The 18,887-nt window shown below is 39.3% G+C and overlaps 1 protein-coding gene across 3 annotated transcripts in view; it reads left to right on the forward strand.

Moving 5' to 3' along the window:
* The window catches only part of LOC308080684 (protein NLRC3-like), a 414,646-nt gene that overhangs the window by 39,738 nt on the left and 356,021 nt on the right, over nt 1-18,887 (forward strand). The gene's annotated exons all lie outside the window — the stretch shown is intronic.

Consider the following 18,887-nt stretch of genomic DNA (forward strand, 5'->3'; position numbering starts at 1 on the left):
TATTAAATATAGTATATCATATAATTAAATATAAAATAAAATAAATCACAGAAAAAAATGTTTAATGGTCATGATTCACCAGGACCCTAGATGGCTTGATTCTAGGCTTAAATTAATTGATATAAATATTTTTGGAAATGTCAATGGGAAAAATGCATTGAGTATTTTGAAGTGGAACTAGGAAGTGGCCGCAACTGCTTTGTAAACTTGAGCTTTGACCTGCTCTTTTTTTCCCTGTACACACAACCTCTTTGCCGAAAATAGCAGATCTACAAGCTTGTATGCTGTTTTCGGCTAATGTTCCCCCCAGAATAGGGATGCAAGGGTTCAAGTGGTTAATGTAAAACATTTGAAAAGGAAATCCCTATCACACAAAGATTTGGTGGCCCCCCCTTCAGTATCTCTGAGGGGTCCTAGGGGTCCCGGAGCCCCTGTTGAAGACCCCTGGTGTATATCATACAATAAAGCTTTTGACTGGGATCCCTGCAAGCCACAATGCAGACTATTTTAAAATTGCCTGTGATTTTTGACATTTGTGACATTCTGCATAATGAGTACTTTTACTTTTGGTACTTTAACCCTGCAAGACCCGGATATATTTCTACTTACAAAAAAAAATTGTCAACCTTTCAGATGGTGTTTTAGGAGTACTTTGGAGAGGAAAATATAATGTTTTTTAAAAAAAATAGTTTTCGTAAGGTTTTATTGAAATGTTGTAATATTACAACAGTGGGTCTAACGGGTAGCAGAATTTCCTATAGGCCATTTTACTCACTGTCAGAATAGCATGGCAAATGTCTATATACTTCACTAAAACAACTTAAGGGTTCATTTATATGGTTATGGTTTATCATTTGGCCTCAGAACAGTATACATTATGAATAATATTGGGCCTCAGAACAGTACATTATGAATAATAACATCAATAAGCCATATTTTTAAGAATTTTGATTTTATTAAAAGAACAAAATGAAAAACAGTGGGTCAGTGGGCAGTGGGTCAGTGGGTTCACTGGGTTCACTGGGTCGATGGTTTTCTTTGGACTCCTCTCCACAGGCCTCTTCATCCGACTCTTCATCAGTTTCAGTAAAGTCGATGTCCACATCACTCTCTCCATTCATTACAATATCCAACACATCCCTTGCAGTGAAGCGAGGCTCTCTCCTTGCTTGTGGCATTCTGAAATGAAAATAAAGAAATACCATTAGTACATTAGTACTAGCACATCTCACTGCAGGTACATATTTCACAAGTCACACAATACTGTCTGGCCAACCTATTGTACTTTGCTTATCCTCACAAGTGGCATCAGTGATGATGGTACTTAGCACCATCAGTGATGAATGATGATGCTTAGCCTAACAAAGGGATTGGGGATGACTGTAAGTGGGCAATCCCAACACCCATCACATGAACAATGATGAGAGATTCTTAACTGGGCGACTCCCATATGAACAATTACCATACACTGATTGCTAACCACAAACATTACCAAAATGTTTTGCTAAAACATTATAGGCAATGACATGTTATAAGCTAATGATGCAGTATATTTGTCTTCGAGTACAATTGGTTACAATATACAAATTGGTATATATATATATATATATATATATATATATATATATATACACACACACACACACACACACACACACACACACACACACACACACACACACACACACACACACACACATACCAATTTGTATGTTTTAACCAATTGTACTCGAAGACAAATATACTGCTTTAGCTTATAAGTTATAACATTTCATTGCCTATAATGTTTTAGCAAAACATTTTGGTAATGTTTGTGGTTATTTGTGGTATATATATATATATAGTAATGCAATGTGGGGAAAATACACATAATTGTATAAATGTATTGTGAAAACTATAAGACTCCACTTAGCCAGGTGAACAGGTGGCATTGCTATTTGCTACCACTATGACCCAGAGTTGTAAAAAAACAACAAGTATAAAGCATGCTCTAATTTACATTTGGGGGATATCTTTCCCAATAATATCATATGTACATGTTCTAGACATTCTAATGATCACCAAAAAAATTATTGCAGACATTTTACTTACTTTTTTGTGAGAAATCCTGTCCAGTGAAAAAGAGATTGTTCTTCCTTCAAGGATTTTCAAGTTGTGACTTTTCCTGCCTCTGTGGGGGGTATTTATATGCAAATATCCCGGCCAATGACATTGCAAGACTAAACAATAGGATCCAATGATGATGTTTAGGTGAAAGAATAACAGGAAAACAAATGATTTATACCATGTTTTTGATAAAATACAAATGTTGTAATATTACAACTGCGGGTCTTGGAGGGTTAAGTACATTTTGATGCCAATACTTTTGTACTTGTACTCAAGTACATTTTGAATTCCGGACTTTTACTTGTAACAGAGTACTATATTGCAGTATTGATACTTTTACTTAAATAAAAAATGTGAGTACTCTTTCCACCACTGGTGTTGTGACACTGCACTTTTTGGACTTGTTTTATTGTTAAATACTGCTCTGTATATTATGATATTTGCACTGAAAATTACATACATAAAGAAAAAGGTTTCGTACAAAGTTTTGCTAAATGTTTCTTTGTTGAAATGACAGGGAAAAGGGTATTGTGAATGAAGTAGAATTTTGCAGAACAATTTGAAAAGGTATAGTAAGAAAATGTGTCATTTCTATTCTATGCAGTGGTAGGCTAAACAATGGAAAACTATTACTGTTTCACTAACTTATATTTAAATATCCAGTAAGAGACCAAAGACATTTTGTATATTTATCATTATCTGAAAGGCTTCCATTACCCGGTACAGCAGGTAAGGACTGTTTTAATAAATGATGGTATTCATTTTAGATTTTTTGGAAAATATTAAACATATAAAACAATGTTTGCACATGTAGAATAGTGTAGAATAAGTGTAGAATGGACAGCGTGAGAAGAGAGGATAAAGAGAGGACAAGGAGAGAATGAGTGGATGAAGAGGAGAGGGTGAAGGGAGGTTAAGCGTTGAACCGTCGGGATTAAGATCGCACAGAGATAGCAGCGATGTCGCCGCAAAAGCGGCCAGCGACGTCGCGGAGACATCTTCCCAGTGAGCAAACGGTCCCCACGCGACATAGCCCCTACAATGCTACAGAGGGATGTGGGCATAGGCACTACGTCGGCGCTATGTCGCTGTGCTGTCTGGGGTGTGAATTAAAGACACAGTTGACACACACACACACACACACACACACACACACACACACACACACACACACACACACTAAATTGGAGTTGCTTTGGACAAACGTGGACAAACGTGGACAAATGTTTCCCCCCGGCACACAACGTGCACTTCACGTGTACATTCTTTCCTTTTCTTTCAATAAATGTGAAGTAGTGCTTGTACCGCCAATTTGTGAAAGCCATCTTGTCGGATTGCTCGTGACTCGCCATCTCTTCTCTACTGGTCTGGTTGTTAAAGTTAGTTTGTTTGTGTGTGCGCCGCGCTGGGTTTGTGTGTAAAAAATACCCATGAAGATATAAATACCAAGGATTCGTCTGTGATGTTATGTCACATGTCACTGCTTAAACAGCGTCGAGTCTGTGTTACTTCCTGGTTGCGTAACAGCAAAAAGTAAGAGACATCACTGTCGTATCCTTGGTATTTTTTTTTACCGTGTTTGCAGAGGAGGAGTAGCAGCCCCCGCCTGTAGTATTGCTGCGCACACACACAGACACACACACTGTCAGCCGGTGTTTGGTAACAGAAAGCTTGGGGACGCTTGACATAGTAACGGAGCACATTTCATTGTCAGTAACGGTAACGGCGTTGCAACGATGGAAATTGTAATTAATTAGATTAAAAAAAAAATAACGGCGTTAGGTAACGCTGTTTATTTAAACGCCGTTATGCCCAACACTGGTCCTGGCCCACGCAGGATCTAACTATTTCCATAGAAAACTCCCTGGTGACTTCTGTTCCAACGGCCAAGAGCCTTGGTGTTGTCCTGGACCAGGGGTAATGCAACTTTGATGATGGAGAGGGCCACTGTATTTCCACACTCACTCCAGAGGGCCACGTTGCATATACTGTCGGGCTATTGTCACACAAAAGTAGCAAAAATAGCTGATCTACAAGCTCAAAACACATCGCAGTGCGACAAGTTTTGAGCTTGTAGATCTGCTATTTTTGCTACTTTTTGAAGTGTGTGTGTGTGTGTGTGTGTGTGTGTGTGTGTGTGTGTGTGTGTGTGTGTGTGTGCGTGCAAGCTTGCAAAATGTATACCAACATATTATCAGTAGTCCATGAGCATAAAACTGTCAATCTCCTGCTTTGACATCATACATAGTGTACCATTTAAATAGTATACAAAAAAGCCTCTCAGTCTCTCTCTCTCTCTCTCTCAGGTGTGTCATCCTGTGTGGCTTCCAGTCTTTCTGTAAGAGTTAAAACACCATTACTGTCCTTAAATGATCTATTCTAGCCAGCTAGATTGTCCCTCCTGCTGAGTCACCCATGCTTCTCCTCCTACAGAATGTTGAAACTAACCTCACTCTCTCAGTTCCTGTCCTCTTCTCTATATGTAAGAGGAAGCAGCTTCTCTCCTGCACTGACCACACTTTCAACCAGACAGAAGCCTTTAGTTAGGCTAAAGTTACTGTACCTCTAAGCTAAGCAATAACTTTATCTGTCTGTTTTAACTCCATAATACTTTGTGTGTGATTAGTCTTAATTATCTTATTTGTTTCATGTAAAGTACATGAATAATTGTCTTTCTTTCTTTCTTTCTTTCTTTCTTTCATTGAGGCCATCAGCAAAGCATTTCCCCTCCTGTCTGTCTGTTCCGGTCAGTGTCTTAGTACTGCATGGGTCCACTATCTTACTGTCTGTTGTGGGTCAGTGTCTTAGTACTGCAGGGTCCACTATCTTACTGTCTGTTGTGGGTCAGTGTCTTAGTACTGCAGGGTCCACTATCTTACTGTCTGTTGTGGGTCAGTGTCTTAGTACTGCAGGGTCCACTATCTTACTGTCTGTTGTGGGCCAGTGTCTTAGTACTGCAGGGTCCACTATCTTACTGTCTGTTGTGGGTCAGTGTCTTAGTACTGCAGGGTCCACTATCTTACTGTCTGTTGTGGGTCAGTGTCTTAGTACTGCAGGGTCCACTATCTTACTGTCTGTTGTGGGCCAGTGTCTTAGTACTGCAGGGTCCACTATCTTACTGTCTGTTGTGGGTCAGTGTCTTAGTACTGCAGGGTCCACTATCTTACTGTCTGTTGTGGGCCAGTGTCTTAGTACTGCAGGGTCCACTATCATACTGTCTGTTGTGGGCCAGTGTCTTAGTACAGCAGGGTCCACTATCTTACTGTCTGTTGTGGTCCAGTGTCTTAATTAGTACAGCAGGGTCCACTATCTTACACCAGCTGTTCTGTTAACTCACCATCTTGTATCAGATGATGAGCAGGATGTTGTCCTGCTCTCTTTGGATGAAATGGACAATTTATTTCCATCATATTACTGTGTTAAATGTTCTCTACAAATAAAGAGTGACTGTATTGATTAGATCAACCTAGATGCATTCTTTATACTTTATACTCTACACATAGATAGACCCACATGACCTTTATACTCTACACATAGATAGACTATTTTATACTTAGGCTATTGAAAATAGCCGATCTACAAGCTCACAAGCTTGTAGATCTGCTATTTTCAAACATTGTAGTACTTTTACTTTTGATACTTTAAGTATATTTTGATGCCAATACTTTTGTACCTTTACTCAAGTAACATTTTCAACACAGCCTTTTACTTGTAACTGTGTATTTTTATATTGTGGTATTGATACTTTTACCTAAATATTTGAGTAATTTTTCCACCACGGGATGTAGGATGAAACATGCACAACCTTTACATAAATATACGTTTACTGTGTGGCTGTGTGTGGCTGTGTGTGTGTGTGTGTGTGTGTGTGTGTGTGTGTGTGTGTCACAATACTTTGCCAGGCTTTTTGCCTCCCAAAAAGGAGGCAAAAAGGCTGGCAAAGTATTTTTCTATCTCTGCTATAATTGGCAGTCGCCACATATGGCGGAGACGCTGTTACTTATACCCGTAGAGTACTGAGTGTTATGACTATTGTATCAAGAAAACATATGCCATGATTTTGTGAATGTAACCCTACTGCACCTATAATATGTGTGTCCCTGTATGTATTATCCTTTATGTGGACATAAATAAATGGTTGTGTGTGTGTGTGTGTGTGTGTGTGTGTGTGTGTGTGTGTGTGTGTGTGTGTGTGTGTGTGTGTGTGTGTGTGTGTGTGTGTGTGTGTGTGTGTGTGTGTAAATGCAATACTGTTATTTTCCTCTCAGTGTGATGTCAGTAAAATATAACTGTATTCAGTAGTTGTGACCACATGATAACATGTCTGTTCATACATGCTACAGAGAGATGGAAAGAGGAAGTGAGGCATATTTGTCAGCCACATCGTTTCACAGAAGCTCTGTGTGTGTGTGTGTGTGTGTGTGTGTGTGTACGTACGTGCGCGCCACACTGTAGCTTATTCCTTTCCACAAGTCCGCTCCTATTATTTATTCATGTAATAGCAGTGGTGGAAAGTAACATGTACAATTATGAGGTATTTGTACTTTATGAGTATTTACAATACTTTTACTTCTACTCCACCACATCTCAGAGGCAAATATTGTAGCCTACTTTTGCACCACTACAATTATTTGAAAACTTTAGTTACTAGTTACTTTGTAGATTTTGATTACAAAACATACATTAACCACTTCAGCCCTATATACATTTCAGCCATTTGAAAATAGCAGAAAGTGATGCAAGGCATTGTGAGCTTTTAGATCTGCTATTGTTTATAGATTTATAGATTTAGTATAAGATTTTTATACATTTGTAAACTGAAATGGGACATTCTGCACCATGAGTAGCTACTTTCTACTTTTGGTAGCCTACTTTAACCTACATTTTGATACCAATACTTTTGTACTTTTACTCAAGTACATTTTGTATTCCGGACTTTTGCTTGTATCAGAGTATTTCTACATCGCAGTATAGATACTTTTACTTAAGTCCAAAAATATAGTACTTTTCCCACCATTAATATGATTGGTTAATGCTACGTCGCAACGCGATGGCCGACGCTCCATATCGCCCCAGATGAGGACTGTTTTTCGCGTGACGTCGCCGTCAGAACGCTCGCTCGCTGGCAGTGCGGATGAGGTGTCACACCCCATCCGCACTGCCAGCGATGCGACGCGACGCGAGCGGGCGATGAAATCTCATTAAAATACATGTTTTTCAATGAGACCGTCCTGACCTACCGCGAGCGACAACGAACCGTGCAGCGACGTCGTCCACCCCTCCTATTTTCGCTCGCAGGGTCTCTATTTGAGCGAGGTTTCGCGGCTGTGCCCCGCCCCCAAACACTTTTTATTGTTTTTTATTTATTGATTAAATACTTTATTAACAGATTTGTAAACGGTACAGAGGTAGGATTTTACAATGGTTGTTAAAAGGATAACACAAAAAACCCGAACTTGTTTCCATTGTGGACCTGGTTGAGATCTGCTCTGCACACTGCTTTGTCATAGAGTGAAAAAAAATAGTGCTTTGTGCCTGTTCGATATACATCTATAGGCTATTATTTTTTATTGTCAGACGTTTTATAAAGAGTGGAGGAACTTATAGTGGACGGACAATACATCAGCTACTGCACATCACTTTTGAGGATTGTTCTAAACACAGTAGGCTAGGCCTATTAGTGAGACCCTCATTACTTCATATTTTATTTATAGCCTATAAAGTTCAAGCGACCACCATCAAACAGTAGGCTACAGTGAGTGAAAAAAGCTCCGCTATTCAGTGGTGGAAGAAGTAGTCAGATTACTCAGATATCATATTTTACTTAAGTAAAAGTAGCAAATAATGTGAAGAAATAGGCTACTCTGTTACAACAAGTAAAAGTACAAAAGTATTGGCATCAAAATATACTTAAAGTAGCCTACCTAAAGTAAAAGTACTAACATTTTTGAAAATAGGTAGTAGATCTACAAGCTCACAAGGCATGGTGATGCATTGTGAGCTTGTAGATCGGCTATGTTTTATAATTTAATAATGTATATCTGCAAAGTAACTAACTAAAGTTTTCAAATTATTGTGTAGTGGAGCAAAAGTAGGAATATTTGCCTCTGAGATGTAGTGGAGAAGTAAAAGTATTGAAATTTGGAAATACTCCAGTAAAGTAAAAAATAACTCAAAATTGTATTTAAGTAGGCCTACAGTACTTGAGTACATGTACTAGTTACTTTCCACTTCCACCATAGCCGCTATGTATTTATTTATTGCTTCTTCGGGAATTGTCCTGAAAATGTGGGATACATAGGCTATGTTTCCTAATGAAAATGTAAAATTCCTATTGAACTTCTAACTGATCGAAAAGTTGACAGCAATACATAAATAGCGGAGCTTTTTCTACCAGTGTGCACTTATTTTTTTCTATTTGATTAACTGTTTTTTTGTCCTGCACCTGCGGGTGCGGGACTTGAGTGGATCATATGCGTGCACTATGTATCTTTTCATACAGTGAGTGAGACCCTCACTTCATTTAGGCCACGTTTATTTCAGTCAAACAGGCAAACATATGCCATAGGTTGTTTAAGAAGAATTTAAGTGTTGTGTTTGTGCATGATGCGTAGGCTAGGCTATCATGTGCAGCATATGGAGAAAAGAATATCTGAAGGTGTGTGTGTGTGTGTGTGTGTGTGTGTGTGTGTGTGTGTGTGTGTGTGTGTGTGTGTGTGTGTGTACGTGCGCGCCGCACTGTAGCTTATTCCTTTCCACAAGTCCGCTCCTATTATTTATTCATTTAATAGCAGTGGTGGAAAGTAACATGTAGCCTACTCAAGTACAATTATGAGGTATTTGTACTTTACTTGAGTATTTACAATTTCCAATACTTTTACTTCTACTCCACTACATCTCAGAGGCAAATATTGTAGCCTACTTTTGCGCCACTACAATTATTTGAAAACTTTAGTTACTAGTTACTTTGTAGATTTTGATTATCATTACAAAACATACATTAACCACAGTCCTATATACATTTCAGCCATTTGAAAATAGCAGATCTACAAGTGATGCAAGGCATTGTGAGCTTGTAGATCTGCTATTGTTTATAGATTTATAGATTTAGTATTTGTATTCCGGACTTTTGCTTGTAACAGAGTATTTCTACATCGCAGTATTGATACTTTTACTTAAGTCCAAAAATATAGTACTTTTCCCACCATTAATATGATTGGTTAATGCTACGTCGCAACGCGATGGCCGACGCTCCATATCGCCCCAAATGAGGACAGTTTTTCGCGCGACGTCGCCGTCAGAACGCTCGCTCGCTGGCAGTGCGGATGAGGTGTCAGGCTGTTCTGTCTCTGTTGTTTTCTGCTGTTTGTTGAATCTGGTCATCTCTGTTTCTAACCACGTACACTCCCTCTCTGTGCTCCATATGCACAAAGGTACACTTAAAGATGATGATAATACATTTTATGTCTAGGACACTTTGCATTTTCATAAAAAGTGCTACAGGGATTAAAAACATTGGCATAAAAACAGAAAAGGTAACAAACAACATGAGACCCTATAAGGATTTTTTAAAAAGGGCATAAAAAAAGAAGAATATATATATAGAATATATAGAATAAAGACAATACTTTGTTAAAATATGTTTTAAAAGCGTCAGTGGACTGTGGTGCTCTCAGGTGTTCGGGGAGGACTGTCACGGTTGGAGACAGAGAGCTGTAGAACCCAAAGTGAAGGGCAGAGGATGAGGATGAGGCAGAGGATGAGGATGAGGATGAGGCAGATCCAATACAAGGGGTTTATTAACCAAAGAACAGGAACAAACACAGGAATACACGAGGAGACTAGGAATACAGAACTAGGAGCAAAGATATAATACTAGGAAATACAGAGCTAGGAATGAACACTGACATACATTTAGGAACGAACAAGGAACAGAAAACACAAGGGCATGTACATAGACAATGACCAACTAGACACAGGTGAACACAACTAACAATCAACACTGGGATAGGCTGGGGGGACTCAGAGGACACAGGTGGAGTGACAAATCAACAGGAATACAGTATGTTTCAAATGCTAATTAATCAATAATCCAGAATTCATGAGTAACATGATATCATTGTGTCATTCAACTCATTTGAGGCTGTATCGGCTATTCATTTCCCGTATAAAGAGCACAACTATAGTGTGTGCTTGTTGCTGAGAGGAGGGGGGCTGCCTTTTAGGTTGTGTTGAAGTTGAATTTGTCAGCAAAGGTTGTTGTGTTTGTTTGGATGAATTCCTGACATGATCAGACTTGTGATGTCTGCAGTAAAACACATTGCTGAGACACTGCAGGCCAGAGCGCATTAACCATACATACCACTTGTATGCTTTTATACATGTGGAACATGCATTACTATTGTAGTGTATATACATGTTGAAGAGTGTTGTGTTTTTGACAAGAATACAGAACCATTATAGATGAATACCTTTGGGTGCCTGATAGCAGTGTGGTTAGGGTATGTGTATCACATTGGCTCTAATATCTGACAGTGAGTCCCTGGTTTGATTCCCGGGCCTTCCAGACCATTTGCTGCATGTCACTCCCCTATACTCCCTCTCTACTGTACTATCAAAAAAGGCCAGAACAATTAGTTAAAAGGAAAAAAAAGTGAACCTACAGTCCTAGGCAGACAACGTTTGGTGGATGCAGTTTCAGTGCTATAGCTCTGCAGGCCTGCTCCACTATATTTGTTGAATTTTTGATGTTGAATGTTGAATCATTTGGACATTTTTATATTAGCCTGTAAATAGTTAAAATGTATTCATTTAATAATTTATCTATTTTAGAAAAACTAAGCAAAACTGTAAAATTGTATCATTTTGTCCAAACTTGTTAATGGCTCTGGTCTTACTTAGCAGGCTTATAGGTTTTTAGTAAAAGTTGTGGGACAATGTGTTTTTCAAACAATAGAGCATGTTTAAATATTATTGTGAACAGGTATGTAGGATAAAAGAAACATAAGTCAAAGACAATGCATTTGTGTGCGTGCATGGCATGTATGCTTGCGTGAGGGTGCACGTGTGAGTGAGAGATAAAGAGAGAGGGGTGTGTGTTTGACAGTAATACAACTTGAGAATGGATTGACGATGGCAAAATTCCATGAAACTTGGCGTGTGTGTGTGTGTGTGTGTGTGTGTGTGTGTGTGTGTGTGTGTGTGTGTGTGTGTGTGTGTGTGTGTGTGTGTGTGTGTGTGTGTGTGTGTGTGTGTGTGTGTGTGTGTGGTGCGAACAGACTAGCATGTCTGCATTACTAAGGTAACCACACACCCAGTGTAGGAGACACAGGCAGCCAACATTGCATAATATCTGCACCGCTCCCAGTCAATGTGGGCATCAGCAGTTACACTGTATATGTGCTTGGAAACACCTGCCTCAGGCTGTTCTGTCTCTGTTGTTTTCTGCTCTTTGTTCAATCCTGTCATCTCTGTTTCTAACCACATACACTCCCTCTCTGTGCTCCATGCGCACAAAAGTATACATAAGGAATAATAATAATAATAATATTAATGATACATTTTATTTGTAACGCACTTTACATTTTCATAAGTACTACAGGCCCTCCCCGAACACCTGAAACACCACAGTCCACTGACACTTTTAAAAATGGACTAAATCCTTAGTAGGGTCTCTTGTTGTTATGTTGCATGTCACTCCCCTACACTCTCTGTCCCTGTTTCCTGTCTCTCTCCACTGTACTATCAATAAAGGCATAAAAACCCACAGAAGAATTACTATAAAAGATTAATGTCTCAAGAACCCAGTGTACTGTACAGTAACCTGACTCATAGTTTCAGGTTAGACCAGTTTATCAGTTGAGCTTGACAACAACCTCAGATGAACTCAAACACCCAGGATTCTGTGTTTACACTATGATTTTAACAACACAATTCATACTGTATATATTATATTTACCAACACAGTACATAATACTATATATACACTATGATTTTACCAACACAATTCATACTGTATATATTATATTTACCAACACAGTACATAATACTGTATATACACTATGATTTTACTGACATAATTCATAATACTGTATACAATATTATTATATTATACACTATGATTTTAACAACACAGTTGATAATACTGTATTGTATTCACTATTATTTTTAAGTGCAGAAACCTATTATGTCATTTTTACTTTTTGTGTTTTCTTTCCATAAATGAACACCCTACTTGATCACACTACGGCATCACAAGCATCAAAAGTAGCAGATCAACAAGCATAGTGTTTTGGGCTTGTAGATCTGCTACTTTTGATGCTTTTGAATTGAATCCTAAAAAGTATAACAGTTTTAAACATATGAGGTTTCCACGCGACAGAGACGATAGTGTATATTATACACTATCATTAATTTGTGCATGGTCATCATTATGTCCAGCTCTATGGCGTGCAGCCACGCCCTGGACTCTGTACACAGAGAGTAACATGAAGCAAGAGCACAATACTGAATGAACACTATTATTTTAATCAGATGCTGCCAGTTTAATTCCTCTCACCTGGGAAATGCAAACCTCAAAGTCATCCTATAAGGCAGTATAGTAAACTGTACAGATTGCTCAAACCGTATTACACAATGTATGTATGCATACAAATATATCTATACATGGTTATGCCTTATTGCATATTCTATAAAGCCAGACACAAAGCTGAAACTGCCGCTATTATCTTATTTAGCTTTTCTTATTTCCCCCTTCTTTTTTTTATTATAATTTGTATTGTGTTGCTGTTAGCAGTCTTGCGTTTCACTGCTTGTAGTTGTACCGGTATAAATAGTGACAAATAAAACCTCTTGATTTCTGATGGCTGTCATAACTTGTTATCCATACGACTCTTCAATGGGTTATGTCACTATAGATACAACCACACTTTGAACACATCATTATTCTGTCAGTTGTGATCAGGATTAAAAGGCCAGTTGAAAGTATGTTTAAAACATTCATGCCATCATGTATCACCAATGTCATCTCTGCTTTATTTGTGAACATAAACAGTGATGAACTCCAAATCATTGTCACTGATAAATCAACATCTTGCTTTCATATAGTTTTGAACATGTCACATAATATAGAATTAAAAAATGTTCAAAAACACTAATGACAGCTTTAAAATATGTATTTGATGATCTTTATGTTGACAATAATTTAAGAGAAGGTGAACTATGACTAGCTCATAAACCACAAAATAAGGAGGGATTCTGCATGGATTAGATGCAGAATAATACTTTATCTTAAGTCGAAGAGGATAAAATAAGAGAACCAATCAAATGCTGTGTCTTGGGTCAAGGAGTTGAGACAAATTGTGGACAGAGGAAGAGGTTAACTATACAGGCTCTGTGTAGAACTGTAGTTTTGGGTTTGGGTTTCCCGCAAGGCGCATACCTGTTTCTGTTTCCAGTTCAGTTCCTCATAGCTCCAGCTAAAGGGCCTGATAGAGACCCGGCCCACATCCTCACTCAGGTGACCTCAATGAGTCATCAGTGGGCCGCACCTCCAAGGCACCACTCACACACACGCACTCACGCGCGCACGCACGCAAAACAATAACAATGAACGACATAACTGGTACATTATCTCCACCAGGCTGAAGATTGTTGTCTTATGATTATGATTTCTTAGTTTTCAGTGAGAGAGGGAGAAACGACAGGAAACAACATGGCAGCAACATGAGACACACTGTGCAGTGATGTGGAAGCAGAGGTGTGGGAGGGTTCCTGACATGATCAGACTTGTGATGTCTGCAGTAAAACATTAACTTTTATTCATTAACCATACATACGACTTGTATCATTTTATACATGTAGAACATCCAATACTATCGATCAGACTTGTGATGTCTGCAGTAAAACACATTAACCATACATACAACTTGTATCATTTTATACATTTGGAACTTCCATTACTATTGCGTGGCTGTCAGGTCAAAACCTGTAACCTTATAAAAAGTTTAAAATCTGGAGATACAAGGTTTCTGCTCAACAGCAATGATGTACATGTTGAATACTGTAGTGTTTTGTACAACAATACAATACAGAACCATTTAATACAGACTATATGGCCACTCCAGGCTCCGTCATTTAAAGATGAATGTCTCAACAACTAAATGTAACCTGACACATAGATTCAGCATAAAGCAGTTTGACGTCACAGATGTTTTTGTAGCTGAGTTTGAGGAAGAGAAAACACCCTCAGATGAACTCAGACACTCGACATTGATGGATGTGAAGAAGCAGCGTCTTTTCTTTCAGCGTCTCCTCTGCAGATGAAGGTAAAAAGTCTCTTTTACATGGGTATGTTCGGAAATACAGCATTGAGCACACTGGCCAATACAAACTAATAGGCGAGTGCGCTCCGGTGCACAATTTCCGAACGCACCCTTAATCTGAACGTGAAATCACCTTCCTAGCAGAAATCATTACATGTTTGATAAGGATTTTATGTAGTAAGTATAATCACATTGTATAATGTGACTGTATCATGTGTGAAATGCTTTTGTACTTAATTACTAAGATAATGGCTATGTTCTTCTAAAATCCATATTTCAAGCTTACGGACTATATGAACAGATTGAATTGTATTGCATTGATATCATACAACTGAAAGCATGATCAATACATAAGGTCAGAACAAAGCTCCAGTCTTGCATGGTGTTTAATTGAAACATAAAATGTTGTGGAGTTGTGTGTGTCTCAGTAGCGTGAGTCCTGTAATGTATTGTCTGCAGGTGAAGCTCTACAAAACCTGCCTCGTTATAATATAAATGTTGTGTGGCTTTTATTAGTAAAGGATGATGTGATTGTAGTGGCTGATGGAATAATAGACAATTATCAAACCAACATGGGTTTGTTTTGATTTGAGGTGTGTGAATGTGCCTGTCAGTGTACAGTATTGTAAAACAGTGTCTGTTCCTTTAATAAAGAACAATTATCTGTTTGTACAGTAGCATTTCAGAATTCAAGAGGTTCGGCCCTCCCCTCACACCTACGTTGCACTGCCGATCCGACCAATTATGTCTGAGTCATAGTGCTGGGGGCTTGTTGTCAGAGTAGCCCATATATGGAGATGTCTGTTTCTGTTTGTCTACCTGTGTCCGTTTTATGCCCATATATGGAGATCTCTGTATCTGTCAGTCCTTGTCCCTTTTATGCCCATATATGGAGATCCCTGATGTCATCAGTATATGCCCATATATTGGAATGCCCATATATGGGCATATTGTTTTAGCCTGGGACCAGACGAATCTGCGAGTGCAAAAAAAAATTGCACTCTGCGATTTGGGTCTGGCACTGCTCCATAGAGAATCCATTTCCTGCTCCAGAAGACGTGGGTGACCAATCAGGGCCCAGTATTCAAATATGAGAGACTGTAATTGGTAGTTGGTTGTAGGTCTAACCAATTGCGTCGAGGGCCATTGTTTTGATCCCGCCCCTTCGGGAAAAAACGTCCTCATGGAAGCACCAGACTCATATCCACGCAGTGATATAGTCTGGCTACGCGAGGCTAATATTGTTTGGATCGGCAGTTCTGGACAACTGGATATCCGAACTCCTCGATAGCGGGCACGCACTCCCTCTGTAACTATCAGTCCTTGTCCCTTTTATGCCCATGTATGGAGATTGCTGATGTCATCAATATATGCCATATATGGGCATCCCCATATATGGAGCTGACTGATTTGTTTGCATTTGATGCCATGATGACACATTGAGGTTAGACAACACTCCATATTTGGGCGTAGCTGCATTGGGAACTCTGTATCTGTCTGTCTACCTGTGTCCCTTTTATGCCCATATATGAAGATCCCTGATGTCATTAGTATGTGGCCATACCCTGTATATTGGCACGCCCATATTTGGGCATATTGGTAGGATCAGGGGTTCTGGCAAGCCCCCAGAACCCAGTGGTTGCATTGAAGCGCATTGGACATGCTGGCCATTCATAGGTACTGCAGCTGGGGCCATTGTACATGAACGAACGAAAACGGTTTCGACCAATGGGCTCGACTCACGCACAAGCTTGCACACGAGCTTGCACACAAGCTTGCACACGGGGCTGCGCACCGAGGTGACGCAAAACGGAAGCCCCAAATAGGCCTCGCCCATCACATTTCTAACCAGGAAGAAGGGGTGAATTGCCTCATGCGCTCAACTCAAGGCAAGTGGATGGGAGGGGATATCCGGTGACTTTAACTCTAAGTCGCGGGCCGCACTGGACCTTTCCGCGGGCCGCAAAATGCCCGCGGGCCGCGAGTTTGACACCCCTGGTTTATGGTTATGTCTGAGTCAGAGTGAAGTGGCCGTGGTCCTGCCCATATATGGGCCTATCGGGTTTGTTTATGGTGATGTCAGAGCGACGTGGCCATGGTCCTGCCTATATATGGGTGTACCCGTTTTGTTTATGGTGATGTCAGAGTAACATCATGGCTGCTCCAGTACAGACTATACTTTCATTGAGGATTTCAAATAAACTCCAACAAGCGTCAAATAAACTCCAACAAACAAAGTGGTTTGTGAAGCTAAACTGTTAAAAATGTTCCTTTGGACTTGATGGGTCCTTCATGTTAGAATCATTTAGAAATGAGAGCAGAGTGATCCACTGCTTCTTTCTCTTTTTCATCTGTGACGCTGCTTTAATGATCTGTAAATCAGTCAGTTAGACGTTAGTTTTGTTACTATTGTTTGATTGAAGTGTCACTGATAGGCCTGTCACAATTATGATATAATCGCCTTCATAATCTTTTCCATTTTGCAAAATGTTCATATGTATTCAAACGTTTTCCAAAGTAGTGGAAATAGCTGATCGCAATGCGACACGTTGTGAGCTTGTAGATCGGCTATATCCACTACTTTAACTCTTTAAAACCGGGAACGCATCTGTGTGTCATTTTTAGATGTCGTTGGGCTATTCAAAAACAGCAAATACGCGCTATGAGCTTGTAGATCAGCTATTTTTGAAAAATCATGAAAAGTTGTGCAAATATTAGATTTTTTTTTGGCAGACATTTGTAACTCAAATCTTTGCTTCTGCGGGTTCCTGGAACTAAATATTTTCCAAATGTTTGCTTTAAAGAATATATAATCTAAGATTTTGCCACGAATTTTCATGATTTTTCAAAGATAGCAGATCTACAAGCTCATGAGCTTGTATATCTGCTATTTTTTAATAGCCAAAGAAATCTAAAAATGGCACACAGATGCCTTCCCGGTCTTAATGGGTTAAAAAAAAAATATATATATATATCACATTTTTTAACATGATTAAATATGGCCTATTTTGGCCATAGTATATTATTTATTTTGATTATTGGTATCATTCATTTCTTCGTATATTTAAGTTATTTGCCATATTATGCTTTTTTTTTTCACAAAGCCTAAAAGCTACATTCTAATGTTCAATGGAAAAAGACAATTCAATTGTTAATCGCAATTATTTGTAAGACAATTAATGATCAAGTGTATTTTCATGATGGTGACAGCCCTACTAGTGATCTGAACTGATCTAGGATCTGATCCTTATACTCCTTACTATTGGTTGATTGTAACCGTTGTAAACACTGTGTTTCTCTCTCTCCACCCCCTGCCACTCAGGTTGAAGAGTGCATCGCTGCATGACAGGCTGACATCTCACAGTGGATGGCTTGTCTTCTCACCACCTCAAGCTGAACACGGTCAAGACCGAGCTTCTCTTCTTCCCATGTAAGTCCTGGCCCACGCAGGATCTCACTATTTCCATAGACAACTCCCTGGTGACTTCTGTTCCAACGGCCAAGAGCCTTGGTGTTGTCCTGGACCAGGGGTGATGCAACTTTGATGATGGAGAGGGCCACTGTATTTCCACACTCACTCCAGAGGGCCACGTTGCATATACTGTCGGGCTAATGTCACACAAAAGTGACATGTCACTCGAAACGCGTCGCAGTGCGACAAGTTTTGAGCTTGTAGATCGGCTATTTTTGCTACTTTTTTGTAGTTGTGAGGTTAGCCTACAATTGGAATCCTGATAATTGTTTTGCTATTTTTTAATTGCAATCCTGAAAAGTAACATTTTTATTTAATTTCAAATGCATTTAGTTATACTTATGAACTTAAATATAAATACATTGGACATTAAAAAGACAATATAATTTTAATACTAGTCATTAAGCTACTAATATAGACTGAAGTAATTAAAGCGGGTCATGTTTGCATGTTTGGAATTGTAACAGCTGAAATCAATAATATATCAGTATTCTGAATATTGACCTGCGTCCTGGACAGTCAGCTCTCAAGGCACACTTTGCAGCGGCCACTCCATCCTGTGGGTTTACACACGATAACATTCCTCACCCAGGAGTCAGCCCAGCTCCTTATATCAAAACTTGACTACTTTAACTCCCTACTTACTGGCCTACCGGCATGTGCACTTAAGCCCCAGCAAATGATCCAGAATGCATCAGTACACTTGGTCTTCAACCAGCCAAAGTTTTCACGTCTCCCCCCTTTTCCCCTCCCTCCATTGGCTCCCAGTTACTGCCTGCACAGAGTACACAAAACACTGATGTTGGCCGTCAGAACCTCAAGAAAAAGACCATTACTCCATCAAAATTGATCAACAAACTATGCTATAAGGACTGGTCAAACATTGGCCGAATTGACAAATAATATAAGAAAGAAGCAAAAAACATTAAAATAGCCGATCTACAAGCTCACAACGCCCAGCCGTTGATATTTGCTTAACCCTGTCT

The sequence above is a fragment of the Gymnoscopelus braueri genome, assembly GCF_963280865.1.
Source record: "Gymnoscopelus braueri genome assembly, chromosome: 24".
NCBI lineage: Eukaryota > Metazoa > Chordata > Actinopteri > Myctophiformes > Myctophidae > Gymnoscopelus > Gymnoscopelus braueri.